Below are 7,590 nucleotides of genomic sequence, written 5' to 3' on the forward strand. Positions count from 1 at the left end.
TATCTAAAACAGTAGAACTAAAGCGCGAGCTACGACATAATTTGCAAAAAGGTCTTTTGACTATGTTCAAGATAATTAAGTTCATCTTATGAACTCCCACTTAGATAGACATCCCTCTGGTCATCTAAGTGATCACATGATCCGAGTCAACTAGGTCGTGTCCGATCATCACGTGAGATGGACTAGTCATCATCGGTGAACATCTTCATGTTGATCGTATCTACTATACGACTCATGCTCGACCTTTCGGTCTCCGTGTTCCGAGGCCATGTCTGCACATGCTAGGCTCGTCAAGTTAACCCTAAGTGTTTTCGCTGTGTAAAACTATCTTACACCCGTTGTATGTGAACGTAAGAATCCATCACACCCGATCATCACGTGGTGCTTAGAAGCGACGAACTGTAGCAACGGTGCACAGTTAGGGGAGAACACTTCTTGAAATTTTGTAAGGGATCATCTTATTTACTACCGTCGTCCTAAGTAAACAAGATGCATAAACATGATAAACATCACATGCAATCAAATAGAGTAGTGACATGATATGGCCAATATCATATAGCTCCTTTGATCTTCATCTTCGGGGCTCCATGATCATCTTGTCACCGGCATGACACCATGATCTCCATCATCATGATCTCCATCATCGTGTCTTCATGAAGTTGTCACGCCAACGACTACTTCTACTTCTATGACTAACGCATTTAGCAATAAAGTAAAGTAGTTTACATGGCGTTCTTCAATGACACGCAGGTCATACAATAAATAAAGACAACTCCTATGGCTCCTGCCGGTTGTCATACTCATCGACATGCAAGTCGTGATTCCTATTACAAGAACATGATCAATCTCATACATCACATATATATCATTCATCACATCCTTTTGGCCATATCACATCACATGACATACCCTGCAAAAACAAGTTAGACGTCCTCTAATTGTTGTTGCATGTTTTACGTGGCTGCTATGGGTTTCTAGCAAGAACGTTTCTTACCTACGCAAAACCACAACGTGATATGCCAATTGCTATTTACCCTTCATAAGGACCCTTTTCATCGAATCTGTTCCGACTAAAGTGGGAGAGACTGGCACCCGCTAGCCACCTTATGCACCAAGTGCATGTCAATCGGTGGAACCTGTCTCACGTAAGAGTACGTGTAAGGTCGGTCCGGGCCGCTTCATCCCACAATACCGTCGAAACAAGATTGGACTAGTAACGGTAAGCATATTGAACAAAATCAACGCCCACAACTACTTTGTGTTCTACTCGTGCAAAGAATCTACGCAATAAACCTGGCTCTGATACCACTGTCGGGGAACGTAGCAGAAATTCAAAATTTTCCTACGCGTCACCAAGATCTATCTATGGAGAAACCAGCTACGAGTATAAGGAGAGTGCATCTACATACCCTTGTAGATCGCTAAGCGGAAGCGTTCAAGTGAACGGGGTTGATGGAGTCGTACTCGTCGTGATTCAAATCACCGATGATCAAGTGCCGAACGCACGGCACCTCCGCGTTCAACACACGTACAGCCCGATGACGTCTCCCACGCCTTGATCCAGCAAGGAGAGAGGGAGAGGTTGAGGAAGACTCCATCCAACAGCAGCACAACGGCGTGGTGGTGGTGGAGGAGCGTGGCAATCCCGCAGGGCTTCGCCAAGCACCGTATGAATTATGGTTTGGGAAGAAACCTAAGCTGTCATTTCTAAAAGTTTGGGGATGCGATGCTTATATCAAGAAACTTCAACCTGAAAAGCTCGAACCCAAGTCGGAAAAATGCGTCTTCATAGGATACCCTAAAGAAACTATTGGGTACACCTTCTACCTCAGATCCGAAGGCAAGATCTTTGTTGCCAAGAATGGATCCTTTCTAGAGAAGGAGTTTCTCTCGAAAGAAGTAAGTGGGAGGAAAGTAGAACTTGATGAAGTATTACCTCTTGAACCGAAAAATGGCGCAACTCAAGAAAATGTTCCTGGGGTGCCTGCACCGACTAGAGAGGAGGTTAATAATGATGATCAAGATACTTCTGATCGAGCTCCTACTGAAATTCATAGGTCCACAAGGACACGTTCCGCACCAGAGTGGTACGGCAACCCTGTCTTGAAAATCATGTTGTTAGACAACGGTGAACCTTCGAACTATGAAGAAGTGATGGCGGGCCCGGATTCCGACAAATGGCTGGAAGCCATGAAATCCGAGATAGGATCCATGTATGAAAACGAAGTATGGACTTTGACTGACTTGCCCGTTGAGCGGCGAGCCATAGAAAATAAATGGATCTTTAAGAAGAAGACAGACGCAGATGGTAATGTTACCATATATAAAGCTCGGCTTGTCGCTAAGGGTTATCGACAAGTTCAAGGGGTTGACTACGATGAGACTTTCTCACCGGTAGCGAAACTGAAGTCCGTCTGAATCATGTTAGCAATTGCCGCATTCTATGATTATAAGATATGGCAAATGGACGTCAAAACGGCATTCGTTAATGGTTTCCTTAAGGAAGAATTGTATATGATGCAGCCAGAAGGTTTTGTCGATCCTAAGAATGCTGACAAGGTGTGCAAGCTCCAATGCTCGATTTATGGGCTGGTGCAAGCATCTCGGAGTTGGAACATTCGCTTTGATGAGATGATCAAAGCGTTTGGGTTTATGCGGACTTATGGAGAAGCCTGCGTTTACAAGAAAGTGAGTGGGAGCTCTGTAGCATTTCTCATATTATATGTAGATGACATACTTTTGATGGGAAATGATATAGAGCTTTTGGACAGCATTAAGGCCTACTTGAATAAGAGTTTTTCAATGAAGGACCTTGGAGAAGCTGCTTATATATTAGGCATCAAGATCTACAGAGATAGATCAAGACGCCTCATAGGTCTTTCACAAAGCACATACCTTGATAAGATATTGAAGAAGTTCAATATGGATCAGTCTAAGAAGGGGTTCTTGCCTGTGTTGCAAGGTGTGAAATTGAGCTCAGCTCAATGTCCGACCACGGCAGAAGATATAGAAGAGATGAGCATCATCCCCTATGCCTCAGCCATAGGTTCTATTATGTATGCCATGTTGTGTACCAGACCTGATGTAAACCTTGCCGTAAGTTTGGTAGGAAGGTACCAAAGTAATCCCGGCAAGGAACACTGGACAGCGGTCAAGAATATCCTGAAGTACCTGAAAAGGACTAAGGAAATGTTTCTCGTTTATGGAGGTGACGAAGAGCTCGTCGTAAAAGGTTACGTCGACGCTAGCTTCAACACAGATCTGGATGACTCTAAGTCACAAACCGGATACGTGTATATTTTGAATGGTGGGGCAGTAAGCTTGTGCAGTTGCAAGCAAAGCGTCGTGGTGGGATCTACATGTGAAGCGGAGTACATGGCAGCCTCGGAGGCAGCACATGAAGCAATTTGGGTGAAGGAGTTCATCACCGACCTAGGAGTCATACCCAATGCGTCGGGGCCGATCAAGCTCTTCTGTGACAACACTGGAGCTATTGCACTTGCCAAGGAGCCCAGGTTTCACAAGAAGACAAGGCACATCAAGCGTCGCTTTAACTCCATCCGTGAAAATGTTCAAGATGGAGACATAGAAATTTGTAAAGTACATACGGACCTGAATGTAGCAGATCCGTTGACTAAACCTCTCCCTAGAGCAAAACATGATCAACACCAGAATTCCATGGGTGTTCGATTCATCACAATGTAACTAGATTATTGACTCTAGTGCAAGTGGGAGACTGTTGGAAATATGCCCTAGAGGCAATAATAAAAGGATTATTATTATATTTCCTTGTTCATGATAATTGTCTTTTATTCATGCTATAATTGTGTTATCCGGAAATCATAATACATGTGTGAATACTTAGACACCAACATGTCCCTAGTAAGCCTCTAGTTGACTAGCTCATTGATTAACAGATAGTCATGGTTTCCTGACTATGGACATTGGATGTCATTGATAACGAGATCACATCATTAGGAGAATGATGTGATGGACAAGACCCAATCCTAAACATAGCACAAGATCGTATAGTTCGTTTGCTAGAGTTTTCCAATGTCAAGTATCTTTTCCTTAGACCATGAGATCGTGTAACTCCCGGATACTGTAGGAGTGCTTTGGGTGTACCAAACGTCACAACGTAACTGGGTGACTATAAAGGTATACTACGGGTATCTCCGAAAGTGTCTGTTGGGTTGACACGGATCAAGACTGGGATTTGTCACTCCATATGACGGAGAGGTATCTCTTGGGCCCACTCGGTAATGCATCATCACAATGAGCTCAAAGTGACCAAGTGTCTGGTCACGGGATCATGCATTACGGTACGAGTAAAGTGACTTGCCGGTAACGAGATTGAACGAGGTATTGGGATACCGACGATCGAATCTTGGGCAAGTAACGTACCGATTGACAAAGGGAATTGTATACGGGGTTGCTTGAATCCTCGACATTGTGGTTCATCCGATGAGATCATCGAGGAGCATGTGGGAGCCAACATGGGTATCCAGACCCCGCTGTTGGTTATTGACCGGAGAGCCATCTCGGTCATGTCTACATGTCTCCCGAACCCATAGGGTCTACACACTTAAGATTCGGTGACACTAGGGTTGTAGGGATATGTATATGCAGTAACCTAAAAGTTGTTCGGAGTCCCAGATGAGATCCCGGACGTCACGAGGAGTTCCGGAATGGTCCGGAGGTAAAGAATTATATATAGGAAGTGCTATTTCGGCCGTCGGGACAAGTTTCGGGGTCACCGGTATTATACCGGGACCACCGGAAGGGTCCCGGGGGTCCACCGGGTGGGGCCACCTATCCCGGAGGGCCCCATGGGCTGAAGTGGGAAGGGATCCAGCCCAAAGTGGGCTGGGGCGCCACTTTCCCCTAGGGCCCATGCGCCTAGGGTGGGGAAACCCTAAAAGGGGGCGCCCCCTTGCTTGGGGGGCAAGCCCCCCACCCCTTGGCCGCCGCCCCCTAGGAGATTGCATCTCCTAGGGCCGCCGCCCCCCTAGGCCCCCTATATATAGTGGGGGGGGAGGGAGGGCCTCATACCTACGCTTTTTGGTGCCTCCCTCTCCCTCTCCAACACCTCCTCCTCCTCCATAGAGCTTGGTGAAGCCCTGCCGGAGTACTGCAGCTCCACCATCACCACGCCGTCGTGCTGCTGCTGGAGCCATCTTCCTCAACCTCTCCTTTCCCCTTGCTGGATCAAGAAGGAGGAGACGTCACACTGACCATACGTGTGTTGAACGCGGAGGTGTCGTCCGTTCGGCGCTAGGATCTCCGGTGATTTGGATCACGTCGAGTACGACTTCCTCATCCCCGTTCTTTGAACGCTTACGCGCGTGATCTACAAAGGTATGTAGATGCAATCCGATCACTCGTTGCTAGATGAACTCCTAGATGGATCTTGGTGAAACCGTAGGAAAATTTTTGTTTTCTGCAACGTTCCCCAACAGGAACAACGTATGTTGTTATGCGGTCTGACCGATAAAGATCTTCATAGAATATGTGGGAAACAATATGAGCATCCAGGTTCCTCTATTGGTTATTGACCGGAGACGTGTCTCGGTCATGTCTACATAGTTCTCGAACCCGTAGGGTCCGCACGCTTAACGTTTCGATGACAGTTATATTATGAGTTTATATGTTTTGATGTACCGAAGGTTGTTCAGAGTCCCGGATGTGATCACGGACATGACGAGGAGTCTCGAAATGGTCGAGACACGAAGATTGATATATTGGAAGCCTATGTTTGGATATCGGAAGTGTTCCGGGTGAAATTGGGATTTTACCGGAGTACCGGGAGGTTACCGGAACCCCCCGGGAGGTTAATGGGCCTTAGTGGGCCTTTACGGAGAAGATGAGAGGCGGCCAGGGCTGGGTCGCGCGCCCCTCCCCCTAGTCCGAATAGGACAAGGAGAGGGGGCGGCGCCCTCCTTCCTTCCTCTCTCCCTCCTCTTTCCCCCTCCCAAGTCCTAATCCAACTAGGAAAGGGGGGAGTCCTACTCCCGATGGGAGTAGGACTCCTCCTGGCGCGCCCTCTCTCCTGGCCGGCTGCACCCCCCTTGCTCCTTTATATACATGGGCAGGAGGGCACCCTAGAGACAACAATTGATCGTTTGATCTTTTAGTCGTGTGCGGTGCCCCCTCCACCATAATCCACCTCGATAATACTCTAGCGGTACTTAGGCGAATCCCTGCGTCAGTAGAACATCATCATCGTCACCATGCCGTCGTGCTGACGAAACTCTCCCTCAACACTCGGCTGGATCGAAGTTCGAGGGATGCCATCGGGGTGAACGTGTACTGAACTCGGAGGTGCCGTACGTTCGGTACTTGATCGGTCGGATCATGAAGACGTACGACTACATCAACCGCGTTGTGCTAACGCTTCCGCTTTCGGTCTACGAGGGTACGTAGACAACACTCTCCCCTCTCGTTGCTATGCATCACCATGATCTTGCGTGTGCGTAAGATTTTTTTTTTGAAATTACTATGTTCCCCAACAGAAAGACCCAAGCTGGCTGTCATTTATATCAACCTGGTGGAAGATGACCAAGATGATGAAGATGATGAGGACCCACTCGATGAAGATGATGAGGACCCACTTCATGAAGCCATCTTAGCTCAAAGAATGAGGCTAAGAGAGGAGGAGGTGTGCAACCTATGGGACCTAATTCTGCCATGTGATGACTTTGTCGGGGTGCCATTCGTGACCCGCCTGACAAGTACCATGGTCGATCGGCATGATATGGTATGTTATACTTACAAATGCAAATTATCCGATGATATGCTTAGTGTAGAGTCCAATGATATGTTGTGTGAAATCTAGTCGATGATATGCTTTAGTGTAGAGTCCGATCACATGCTTATTAGTGTAGAATCCAAGGAACTATTAATAGTGTAGATAATCCATATATACTTATTAGTAGAATTCATACTTAGTACAAATGTGTAGTACTGTGTCTTTTGATAGTGTAGAAATCTATACTTAATAGAAATATATTTGCAAGAGTATGTGCGAGGCTATTTATTAATTAATATGCTTTTCTTATTCAGAAATTGCCAAAGAGCCTATCTGTGAGTTGTGATATCGAGCCTGATGAAGAAAGCTCAGTTGGACTAGGCCTTACCGCAAGGGGCTCCGTCACCACCTGTACTTACCGCATGGACACGGACGGTCGCACACACTTAAACTCGGTTGGGTGGAAGAGATTCCTCGTTGTCAAGAATCTTCATGTTGGACAGGCCATCATAATTACTATCAGGAACACCCACCGCCTAGCCTTGAGGATGATGATCGTCATCGATATCATCTAGAACTACATATGATGATTGTCGTCGATATCATGTAGAACTACATATGATGATCGTCATCGATATCATCTAGAACTACATATGATGATCGTCGTCAATATCACCCAGTACTACTTGAGGATGCATGTTGACTATAGTTCAAAACCACGACGAGTAATTTGGAACGGAGGGAGTACTACCTAGTACCTATAATCCTTTATGAAATTGATATCTAGTAGTACCTAGTATCTGGAAATTGCAGTTTACTGAAACTGAAACGGGGCAGGAAGC

Source organism: Triticum dicoccoides, chromosome 3A (genome assembly GCF_002162155.2).
Source record: "Triticum dicoccoides isolate Atlit2015 ecotype Zavitan chromosome 3A, WEW_v2.0, whole genome shotgun sequence".
In the NCBI taxonomy this organism is placed as follows: domain Eukaryota; kingdom Viridiplantae; phylum Streptophyta; class Magnoliopsida; order Poales; family Poaceae; genus Triticum; species Triticum dicoccoides.